The 12,798-nt window shown below is 26.9% G+C and overlaps 1 protein-coding gene and 1 pseudogene across 7 annotated transcripts in view; both read left to right on the forward strand.

Annotated features, from left to right (window-relative positions):
- Positions 1 to 12,798, forward strand: part of LOC145294057 (regulator of G-protein signaling 7-like) — a 728,168-nt gene that overhangs the window by 603,360 nt on the left and 112,010 nt on the right. The window lies entirely within an intron of this gene.
- On the forward strand, positions 1,262 to 1,400 carry LOC145294325 (U2 spliceosomal RNA; annotated as a pseudogene).

The following is a 12,798-nucleotide window of genomic DNA, read 5'->3' on the forward strand; positions in this document are numbered from 1 at the left end:
GCCTCTGTCAGGGAGTATTGAGTTTGTGAGATTAATTTCTCACAGTTAATTTCTCACAGTTAATTTCTCACAGTTTCACATAAAAAAGAAGGTTAATAGTGCAAGAAATAAATATTACACAATTTTTAAATAAAAATAAGAATTGTTCACAATGAAATGTTAATAATAAATAATAAAAAATAATATTAAAATATTACTTATATATTATAATACGTAATATCTGTTGGAAGCTATTTCATCAGGAACGCCAAATCATCTATCACTGTCTAGAAAACAGGGGAAGTAATGCAAGAATGAAATGAGAAATATGATGGAATGCCTGTTTTTCTTTAAGTCTTTTTTCAATTCTTATTTTTTTTTACTCTTGCTCTGTTATTTAATTAAATTATTATTATTATTATTATTATTATTATTATTATTATTATTATTATTATTATTATTATTATTAATCTTATTATTATTATTATTATTATTAATTTTTATTATTATTATTAATTTCTACCTATTTTGTCCCTTTCTGTTATTTAAGTATTATCATTATTATCATTATTATTAATGTTATTATTATTAATCTTATTATTATTATTATCATTATTATTATTATTATTATTATTATTATTAATCTTATTATTATTAATCTTATTATTATTATTATTAGCCTTATTATTATTATTATTATTATTATTATTATTATCATCATTATTAATCTTATTATTAGCCTTATTATTATTATTAATCTTATTATTATTATTATTATTATTATTATTATTATTAATCTTATTATTATTATTATTATTATTATTATTAATCTTATTATTATTATTAATCTTATTATTATTATTATTATTATTAATCTTATTATTATTATTATTAGTCTTATTATTATTATTATTATTAATCTTATTATTATTATTAGTCTTATTATTATTATTATTATTAATCTTATAATTATTATTAGTCTTATCATTATTATTATCATTATTAGTCTTATTATTAATCTTATTATTATTATTATTATTATTATAAATCTTATTATTATTATTATTATTATTATTAATCTTATTATTAATCTTAATTAATCTTCTTATCCTTGTTCTTCTAATTATTATTTTTATTATTAATGTTTTATTATTATTATTATGATGATGATGATGATGATGATGCTTATCGCTCCGTCCGTTATCATCTTCCTAAAAAGGAAAGCTGAGTAATAAAACAAAAAAATTGGTGTCGCTGTTGAGGCAAAGCGAATAAAAATGATTTGTCTTTCTTGGCCTTTTGGCTAAGATCAAAGTATAGTATCTGTTCTTCAGATGCTACTTTCAATTTCTTTTCTCTTGGTGGAGGAGAAATCCTTTTCGACGAAAACAATTTTTTCTCCACGTTAAAAACGACCCTGGTGTCAAAATCTGTCCCATAGGCAGGCATTGTGAATAGGTACTATGTTTAATATAACAAAACAAAGTTTTAATATTACAAAAGTAACTGGGAAAAGTAATTTCTGGTTTAATTGCAAAATGCCCTGGAAATGTCCCTTCTGATTAATTACAAAATGCCATGGAAATGTCTCTTCTGATTAATTATAAGATGCCCTTGAAAATGCCCCTTCTGCTTATTTTTTTTTTGTTGTTTACTTGCCTCTCCACAAAGACGGGGTTGGACATGAGGTCAGTTAAAAATTTTTGGGGAAATCAGCTCTCCAAAAGGGGTACTCTGATCAATAACAAAAATAAAAATTGTATCAGTAATGAAGGATTTCTCCTCCATTAACCAAGACCAAAAAAAGGGGGGATTTAAGCCACTGGAATACTGAGACTGATACTGCACTCAGAAATTCATGTTGAAGCAATTGTTACCTAATCCCTAACCGTCTTAATGTTTTTATGCATTAATTTCGAAAAGCTGCTGAAACAGTTTATGATTTAAACATTACTTATTTCAAGTATATTTTAAACAGTGGAGTGGGGGATATAAAGTCAGTCCCGGAAATTACTTAAACTATTTACAATTTAAACATTACTTTATTTCATGTATATTTTTAACAGTGGGGTAGGGGATATGAAGTTGGTCCTGGAAATGGCTGCAACCATTTACGTTTTGGACATTACTTTATTTAATGTATTTTTTAACAGTAGGATGGGAGATAAAAAGTTGTTCCCGGGAATGGCTGAAAAAGTTTACGATTTAAACATTACTTCATTTCATGTACATTTTTAACAGTGGGGTGCGAGATATGGAGTACTCCCGGAAATGGCTGAAACAGTTTACTATTTAGGCATTACATTATCTCATGTATATTTTTAGCAGTGGGTTGGGGGATATGAAGTCAGTCCCGGAAATGGCTGAAACAGTTTACGATTAAAACATTACTTCATTTCATGTACATTTTTTAACAGTGGGGTGGCGGACATGAAGTCAGACCCGGGATTGAATGTGATAAGCGCAAATATATACTAGCAAAAAGCGTTGCCCAGTATTGAATGAGATAAGTGGAAAACAAATAGTAGCAGAATACCCAGTGTCGCCCAGGATCGAATTAGATAAGTGAAAGATATATACTAGCAGAATATGCGGCATCACCCGGGATTGGATAAGATAGGTGGAAAATATATACTATGAGAATACCCGGAATTGATTGATGTGTTTGTAATTAAATAATCATCCCAGGCAATATATCACAGTTATTATTTAAGTAAGGGGGAGCGACATAGTGGGTTTAAGTTATGAAAATTATTGTCGAAATTAGTAACATATCTAAGAATTATGAAAAATGATGAAATGTGAGTTATTTGATTGGTGTGTTTGTAATGAAATAATAAGCTCAGACAATATATCAAAGTTCTTATATTTGTAGGAAGGGCGCATAATGTGGGTTTTTAATTATAAAAAATGATTGCCGAAATTAGTAACATATCCAAGATTTATGAAAAATGATGAAATGTGAGATACTTGATTGATGTGTTTGTAATAAAATAAGCAGCCCAGCAAATATATCAAAGTTATTATTTTAGTAAGAAGGCTATAAGGTGTGTTAAATTTATGAGAAATTATTGTCGAAATTAGTAACATATCCAAGAATTATGAAAATGATAATATGTGATTTAATGAATTAGTGTGTTTGCAATGAAATAATCAGACCAGACAATATATCAAAGTTATTATTTTAGTAAAGGGGCGATGATGCGGGTAAAATGATGAAAAATGATTGTTGAAATTAGTAACATATCCAAAAATTATGAAAAATGATGAAATGTGAATTAATTGATTAGTGTGTTTGAAATGAAATAATCAGCACAGAAAATATATCAAAGTTATTATTTTAGTAGTGTGGGGTTATTAGTGTGAGCAGAAAATATAAAAAGTTATTGTCAAAATTAGTAACATATCCGAGAATTATGAAAAATTATGAAATGTAAATTAATAAATAGTTGTGCTTTTTATGAAATAATCGGTCCAGGCAATATATCAAAGTAATGTTTTAGTAAGAGAGGGCGATGAAGATGGTTCATATTATAAAAAAATATTCTTGAAATTAGAAAGATATCCAAAAATAACGAAAAATGGTAAAATGTGTGTTAACTGATCGGTGTGTTTATTATAAAATAATCAGCCCAGACAATACATCAATATTATTATTTAAGTAAGGGGAAAGGCAATAAAGAGGGCTAAAATTATGAAAAATTGTCGAAATTAGTAACATATCTAAGAATTACGAAAAATGATGAAATGTTAGTTGATTGATTGGTGTGTTTGTAATGAAATAATCAGCCCAGACAATATATACAAAGTTATTATTTTAGTAAAAGAGGGCGATAGGAATGGTTTTAATTACAAAAAATTATGGGCGAAATTAATAACATGTCCAAGAATTATGAAAAATGATGAAAAGCGAGTTTATCGATCGGTGTGTTTATAATAAAATAATCAGTCCAGACAATATATCAAAGTTATTATGTTAGTAAGAGAGAGCGATAGGGTGGTTTTAATTATGAAAAATGATTGTCGAAATTAGTAACATATCCAAGAATTACGAAAAATGATAATATGTGATTCAATGCAATAATGTGTTTGCAATGAAATAATCAGACCAGACAATACATCAAAGATATTATTTTAGTAAGGAGAGGGGTGATGGCATCGGTTTAAATGCTAAAAAATGATTGTCGAAATTAGTAAAATATCCAAGAATTAAGAATAATGATGAAATGTGATTTCATGCATTAGTGTGTTTGTAATGAAATAATAAGCCCAGACAATATATCAAAGTTATTATTTTATTAAGCAGGGGGGGGAGATAATGTGGGTAAAATCATGAAAAATGATTGCCGAAATTAGTAACATATCCAATAATTATGAAAAATTATGAAATGGAGGTTAATTGATTGGTTTGTTTGAAATGAAATAAGCATCCCAGCAAATATATCAAAGTTAATATTTAGGAAGGTTGGGCGATAATGTTGCTTAAAAATATTTAAAAAATTATTGTCGAAATTAGTAACATATCCAAGAATGAAAAATGAAGAATGATGAAATGTGAGTTAATCGATGTCTGTGTTTGTAATGAAATAATCAGCCTATACAATATATCAAAGTTATTTTTTTAGTAAGGTGTGCGAAATAGTGAGTTACAAATGATAAAAAAATATTGACATGATTAGTACCATATCCAAGAAAAATGCTGCTGTGGAATTTCCAAAGGTCCCGCTAGTTATTATTATTATTATTATTATTATTATTATTACTATTACTATTATTATTATTATTATTATTATTATTATTATTATTATTATTATTATTATTATTATTATTATTTTCTACCTATTTTGCCCCTTTCTGTTATTTAATTATTTAATTATTAATATTTTGTGGTATTCTACCAACTTTATTTTTTTTTCTTTTTGACTTTTTTACTAAACGTTTATTATTATTAGTATTATTATTATTATTATTATTATTATTATTATTATCATTATTATTTATTATCGCTATTATTATTATCGTTATTTTTATTATTATCATTATCATTATTATTATCACCATTATTATTATCATTATTATTATCGTTATTATTATTATTATTTATTATCGTTATTTTTATCATTATTATTATTATCGTTATTTTTATTATTATTATTATTATTATTATTTATTATTATTATTATTATTTATTATCGTTATAATTATTATTATTTATTATCGTTATTTTTATTATCATTATTATTATCGTTATTTTTATCATTATTATTATCATTATTATTATCATTATTATTATCGTTATTTTTATTATTATTATTATCATTATTATTATCATTATTATTATCGTTATTTTTATTATTATTATCTTTATTTTTATTTTTATTATTATTATCGTTATTTTTATTATCATTATTATTATCATCATTATCGTGATTTTTATTATTATTATTATTATCGTTATTTTTATTAATCTTATTATTATTATTATTATTATCGTTATTTTTATTATTATTACTATCGTCATTTTATTTTCATTATTATTATCATTATCGTTATTTTTATTATTATTATCGTTATTTTTATTATTATTATCGTTATTTTTATTATTATTATCGTTATTTTATCATTATTATTATTATCATTATCGTAATTTTATTATTATTACTATTATCATTATCGTTATTTTTATTATTATTATTATCGTTATTTTTATTATTATTATCATTATTATTATTATCATTATCGTTATTTTATCATTATTATTATTATCATTATCGTTAATTTTATTATTATTACTATCGTCATTTTATTTTCATTATTATTATCATTATCGTTATTTTTATTATTATTATTATTATTATCGTTATTTTTATTATTATTATCGTTATTTTTATTATCATTATTATTATTATCATTATCGTTATTTTTATTATAATTATTATTATTATTATCATTATTTTATTATTATTATTATCATCATCATTATTATTATTTTCATTATTATTATTATCATTATCGTTATTATTATTATCACTATCATCATTATTATTATTATTTTCATTATTATTATTATCATTATCGTTATTATTATTATCACTATCATCATTATTGTTATTATTTTCATTATTATTATTATCATTTTCGTTATTATTATTATCACTATCATCATTATTATTATTATTTTCATTATTATTATTATCATTATTTTATTATTATTATTATCATCATTATTGTTATTATTTTCATTATTATTATTATTATCATTATCGTTATTATTATTATCACTATCATCATTATTATTATTATTTTCATTATTATTATTATCATTATCGTTATTATTATTATCACTATCATCATTATTGTTATCATTGTTATTAGCATTATCGTTAATTTATTATTATTATTATTATTATTATTATTATCATCATCATTATTATTATTATCATTATCGTTATTTTTATTATAATTATTATTATTATCGTTAATTTATTATTATTATCGTTAATTTATTATTATTATTATTATCATTATCATTATTATTATTATCATTATCGTTATTTCTATTATCATTATTATTATTATCATTATCGTTATTATTATTATCATTATCGTTATTTCTATTATCATTATTATTATCATTATCGTTATTATTATCAGTATCGTTATTTTTATTATTATCATTATTATTATTATCAGTATCGTTATTTTATTATTATTATCATTATTATTATTTTTTAATCATTATTATTACCATTATTATTATAATTATTATAATTTTTATTATTATTATTATGATTATTATTATTATTACCATTATTTTTATCATTATTTTTATTATCATTATTATCATTATTTTCATTATTATTATTATTATTATTATTATTATTATTATTATTTCCCTTTTTATTGATTATTATTACTGCTTTATATTTCCTTATTTACTTCCATTCCAGTTATTCCGTTTGTTAAACACGGCTTTCCTTCCTCGCTTTGTTCAGCTTCATTATGATTTTCCATCCTCTTTCTTTATTTTTCCTTCCATATCCCACCCCAGGCTTTATTTTCCCAATAGTTTTCCTCATCAAATTTTTCCTCCTGTTTTACGGCATATCAACCCTGTTGTACGCATTGTACATTCCATGCAATTAATTGAACCAAATTGCTATTGAATTCATAACTGGCTTATATTTTCTCGTGTGCATGGCGAACGGAAACAAAAAGCTAAGCACGCACAGAAATGATCAAATTGCCCAATGTACTTCTACACGAGTTGAAAAAGCCATTCTAGCAAAAATATACTTTTACCATGACTAATGTTTGTGCAATTTTTTTTTTTTTTAATTCAATGCGAAGGTATTGAGAAAAGTGCAAAAACACAAACAGACCAACGATTTTGGCACAATTTTACCCATAGGCTTCAGACCTGAAATGAAAAACCTACATCAAATCTGTTGCTAATGGTAACTAAAAAAATGTTTGGATCATTCTACTGCTCTAGAAAGTACTACACTCCTGACATAATCTTCTAATGCTAATGTTTATTGTTCTGGTCCCTGTAATGGTTCAGAAGAAAGACGTCATTTAGGGGAAACAAAAGAATAAAGAGTGTTATTATATGCCTTGTGTGCTAATGCCGAAAGGCAAATTCTTCCGGTCTTTATTGTAAATTGAAGACTTCATTATTATCCTTAAGGTGGACACCCCACAACATTTATTTTAATAATGTACATACAAATTGCCTATATAATAACCTGTCAAAAAACTTCAATCTTGAATTCCAGATGTTATCAAATCTCATGTGTCATATTTTATTTATTAACCTATATTTTGCATACAATACGTATTTTGTGTTAAATATTGTTTTACATTAAAAACAGACTGATACTACACTTTGAATCCAGCAGGAAGGCTGTATAAATAGTTTTCTGTACGTGTCTAATAAACAACTCAGCCTTGAATTCCAGATACGCTCAAATCTCACCTTACATATTTCATTCATTAACTTAATTTTGCGCAACCTATTGATTATCATGTGAAATATTTCTGTCATGAAAACTCATCATGTCATATTATTATTAAAAGTATGTGTGTGAGGGGGTGGGAGGATTAAGGCTAGTGGGAGAGAACCCCAGCAGAGTAATCGATTAAGAAAATTTCAGAAATAAGAGCATAATATTTATTTAATATTTGTAATACTTATTTACTATTTATGATATTTATTTGTACTAGCAGGCCACCCAGCATTGCCCGGTCGTAAAATACACTTAAATGTGATATTTTGATTAATGCAGATTTCATAATTATTATTATATTATATTGGATCCAATATATGGTAATGATTAAAAAAACAAAAAAAAAACGGCTCATGCGCCACTACTGAGAATCGAAACAAAAACGTTTAGCTTACGATTTATTTTTTCTTTGGCATTAATGACTGACCTATGAAGACATATTTGCTACAAGGCTTAGAATTAAAACATGAACGAATAGCTACTACGTTACGCATGCGTATTTGTAATGCCTTTGTTCGACCTTCGCATTGCAAATTTCATTTCTTTTTAATGTTCAAACTTTTGTACCGATTTTCCCAGGTACAAATATGATGTTTTACATCGGTTGGAATACCTTATATGTGAAGTTTCATGTCAGTACACCAAAAACTGTAGGACTTTGGTAGGCAAAATATTTTTAAAATATATATATATATATGTGTGTGTGTGTGTGTATCTATAAAAGTGAAACTGTCTGCGTGTCTGTCAACCTGTGTACACTTCCCTTCCAAATAACTGTCAATTTTCAGTCTACAGACTCGAGATTTGACGTAAGGGATATTGAGATTTGGGAAAATCTTTTTAATTGGTTTTCAGACAGAAATTTGGCTGTTAAGGGGTCAAAGTTGAACGATTTGACGTCTGAGAACTCTACCAAACTCCTCTGCCACTTGTGGGTCTAAACACTTGAAAGTTTAGATATAGGTTACTTGGGCATGGATCCAACTTTATAATTTAATTTGAGCCCAAAACAATAAACGTTAAGGGGTCAAAATTGGGATCAAAGTTTTTAAAAAATTGACCTCTGCGGTCTCTACCAAATTACTCAGCCAATTTTTGGTCTAAACATTTGAAATTTTACATAAAGGATATTCAGACATAGAGTAAGCTTTTAATCGTTTTTTGCTGAAAATGTAGCTTCCAAGGGGTCAAAGTTGAAAAGATTTTTTCTTTGTGGTCTCTAGCAAACTATTAAGCCAATTTTGGGTCTAAATATTTGAAATTTTACATAAATGGTATTCAGATATGCAGCAAGCTTTTAAACAAGTTTTTGGACGAAAATTTGGCTGCCAAGAGGTCAGAGTTTACAGAGTTGACCTTTGTAGACTCTACCAAACAACTCTGCCAATTTTGGGTCTAAACACTTGAAATTTTAGATGTAGGTTACTTGGACATGGAACAAACATTTTAATTTAATTTGAGCCCAAAACAATAAATGTTAAGGGGCCAAAATTGGTGTCAAATTTTAAAATAATTTACCGTCTGCGGTCTCTACCAACTTTTTTTATGGTAGTTAAGAAAGCCTATAATACCGTACATATTCACACTTTTTAGGCATTACCGTACATATTCACACTTTTTAATATATACATATGCACATAAAGTTATGAACAGTACATAGGTCCCGAACAAAGCTGGGCTGAACTGCTAGTACATAATATAAATACGTCCTCCAATTTTAAAATTCAAATATTTGAAATTTGTATGAAATTTGATCCACGTTTATTAGACATCACTTAATCCAGATTCCTTGAAATTTAATTTCATGTAAGGGCCCCTTAAGGCTAATTTAAGATGCTATAATAAAAAAAATATATAGGCTTTGATTAAAATTTGAATAATGATCCTAGACTTTAATAGTTAAATTATGTACCTGACTTTACTGACATCCAGAAATTAAATGTACACAAACATCTTGCTGCTCAACTCCTCACATAGTACCCCTGCAAATTATGTCCCAGATAGTAGCCCCTCTATATCAAAGTGGCCTCCCTCTATATCAAAGTGGCACTGTTCCTTGTTTGGGGTTAAAATGCAAAAAAAAAAAAAAAAAATGTTTTTTGTTTTCATCTCAGGCAATGCCAGGACACAGGTCTTGTTAGTTCCTAATAAAAAAAAAAAATCAAAATTGCATGCAGATTCTTGAAATTTGCCAGATGAAGGTCGAACGATGGCACTACGAATATATAACGTAGTAGCTATTGGTTCATGTTTTAATTTTTCGCCTTGCAGCAAATTTGTCTTCATAGCTCAGTTATTACTGACAGAAGACAAAATAAATCATAAGCTAAACGTTTTGGTTTCGATTCTTGGTGGTGGCTCACAAGTTATTTTTTTTTTAATTTTTAAAATCATTACTATATATTAGGTCCAATATAATATAATAATAAATACGAAATCTGCATTAATCAACATATCAGAGTTAAGCATATTTTACGATGGGGCAACACCAGGCGCCCTGCTAGTATATCTATAAAAGTGAGAATGTGTGTGTGAGGACAACTCTCAACCTATATACTCAACAGATTTGTGATTGACAGACTTGAAATTTGGTATATAGGGTATTCAGACACGGGGAAAATTTAGACAAGTAGAAAACTGTTTAATCAGTTTTCATTTGAAAAAAAAAAGCTACTAAGAGGTCAAAATTTATTTACTAAGGCGTCAAAATTGAAAATTTGGTACGTGTTGGGGGTCATCGGATTTTTATCTGTTTGTCAACTGTTTTATGAATGTGCATGTACGAATCGTTCACATAACAGCTTTCTTATTTTAAGAATAAGTAGGTTTGAAAACACTTTTCAAAGAACGTGGCAAGCCGGCCTTATGGGTATAGTACTTGACTCACTGTCTTTAAATTTTGGTTTCGATCTCAACTCGAGCATTTTTTTTTTACTTACAAGAAATGAACTGTTTAGAAAAAACATAATACTTGCATGCACATGTCTTAGTTTCTTTCATTTTATTTTTTTACTTCATATTTTAAAGGAATTTACATTATATTCAATACTGGGCAACGCCGTGTACACCTGCTAATTTATAATATAAATCTCACCTGTCTGTTTAAATGTATGTATGTATGTATGTATGTATGTATGTATGCCTACCTGAAACTTTTGACAGAGACGACAGATTTTCATGAGATTAGTATTGTTTTGGAGATCGACACTTCGGACGACAAATATCGATAAATTAGCTAAAAACAATTTCCTTCACCCTCAACTGGGCACTTTTCTACAGGTAGGGGTCGCTTTTTTCCCCAATATTTTCGAAAGTCATCCCCTCTTTTAAATTGACTAGCCTTAATTTAAACCTTTGCTACTTCCGGTTTGGCGATGGACGCAACGACAAAGATGTCACTTGTTTTATGTTTCACGTTCTTTTCCTCCTTCACCGTACGGGTTTCAGCTTGTCTGCCTACTACCAATTTTTTTTTTCCTCAACATATACCTCCAAACACCCGGGCAACGCCGGGCACCCAGGCTAGTATAATATAAATTGTATATTCATAAAAAAAATGATAAGCGCGTAACACTGAGTTATTAGGTTGAGCAACACATAATATGACGATAGATTAAATGTCCAATTAAAAAATAAACATTTCATTACTCTCATCTGTGGACCATCTGTTGCTTCTTTCTATCATCTCCATCAAAACTAAAGTGGTCACAACGTTTAGCAAGGAATTGTTTTCAGAACTTGCATTCGGTGCATTTCATTAAGAGGACAATTTTCTCAGTTATCTTTTCCTTTTTTTTTTCTTTTTTTTTTTTAGTCTAGCCGCCATTTTCTTTCTTTATGATCATAATGCTGTTTACCCTAAGTGGAGGGAGAGAGAGATAGAGGCTTTGTTTGCTTTGTACTGGGTGACTCTGTGAAGCATGTGTTTTTGCATTTCTTACCCGAGTTTTAAGTGCATTCAACATTATGTTCGGTACTCTAACAGGACAGAAAATAAATAAGATGTTTACAGAAATTAAATATGCATCTATGGTACTTGTATAGTTGTTGTTTCATAGATGTTAAGCCAAGGAAACTCCTGTTTTTTTTTATAGGTAGTGCAAAGCTGTATTATAGTATAAATTATTTATGTACACAAACATTGACTACATATGTGCATACATGTTTCAGCTGCGCCTTTATTCCACTCCAACATGCATATATTTAGCCAATAATGTTTATATACATGAAAAAATGACATACATACATATATATATATATGATGATTGCAACGTCTTGTCAGACGAGTGCCACTCCCTCAGACATTTAAAATCCATGAGCCTAAATGCCTGAGGGAGTATCTATACAAAGATGATGTTACAGAGTCTTAGCTTTGTACGACAGCTAAGCCGTGGTGAAAGCAACCTTTCTAGGAGAAGCAAATCTCTGATTTAAAAAACCATAAAGCGGAAGACCATTACCCGCATTAAGCTGGTCTGCAGTTTAATTTGTTGCTGGCTATCTTGCTCTTGCTTGTTGCTGGATCTCAACATTTTGAACCGAGATATATATATATATATATATATATATATATATATATATATATATATATATATATACACATACACATATATATATATATGATGATTGCTGCATCTTTCCACATGATCGCAGTCACATTTAATTCTCCCAATCTTGTCATCCATACACACATACATATATATATATATATATATATATAATATATATATACATACATACATAACTATATATACACACATACATGCATATATATATGCATACATATATATAGATGCATACATATATTTAT

Source organism: Euprymna scolopes, chromosome 15 (genome assembly GCF_053919585.1).
Source record: "Euprymna scolopes isolate OS-2025 chromosome 15, ASM5391958v1, whole genome shotgun sequence".
Lineage (NCBI taxonomy): Eukaryota > Metazoa > Mollusca > Cephalopoda > Sepiida > Sepiolidae > Euprymna > Euprymna scolopes.